At 34.8% G+C, this 224-nt stretch overlaps 1 protein-coding gene across 2 annotated transcripts in view; it reads left to right on the forward strand.

The window, feature by feature from the left end:
- Positions 1–224, forward strand: part of gak (cyclin G associated kinase) — a 27,533-nt gene that overhangs the window by 6,329 nt on the left and 20,980 nt on the right. The gene's annotated exons all lie outside the window — the stretch shown is intronic.

Genomic DNA, 224 nt, shown 5'->3' on the forward strand with positions numbered 1-224 from the left:
TAGGTCATTGACCAGGTCCTGCCGTGTTGTTCTGGGCTGATTCCCTCACCTTCCTCATGATCATTGATGCCCCATGAGGTTCAAATACTTATGTGATGCAATAAAATGCAAAATAATTATTTAAAAATCATACAATGTGATTTTTCTGAATTTTTGTTTTAGATTCTGTCTCTCACAGTTGTGTACCTGAAAAATAACAAGTGTACCTATGATAAAAATTACAG

The sequence above is a fragment of the Etheostoma spectabile genome, chromosome 5, assembly GCF_008692095.1.
Source record: "Etheostoma spectabile isolate EspeVRDwgs_2016 chromosome 5, UIUC_Espe_1.0, whole genome shotgun sequence".
Lineage (NCBI taxonomy): Eukaryota > Metazoa > Chordata > Actinopteri > Perciformes > Percidae > Etheostoma > Etheostoma spectabile.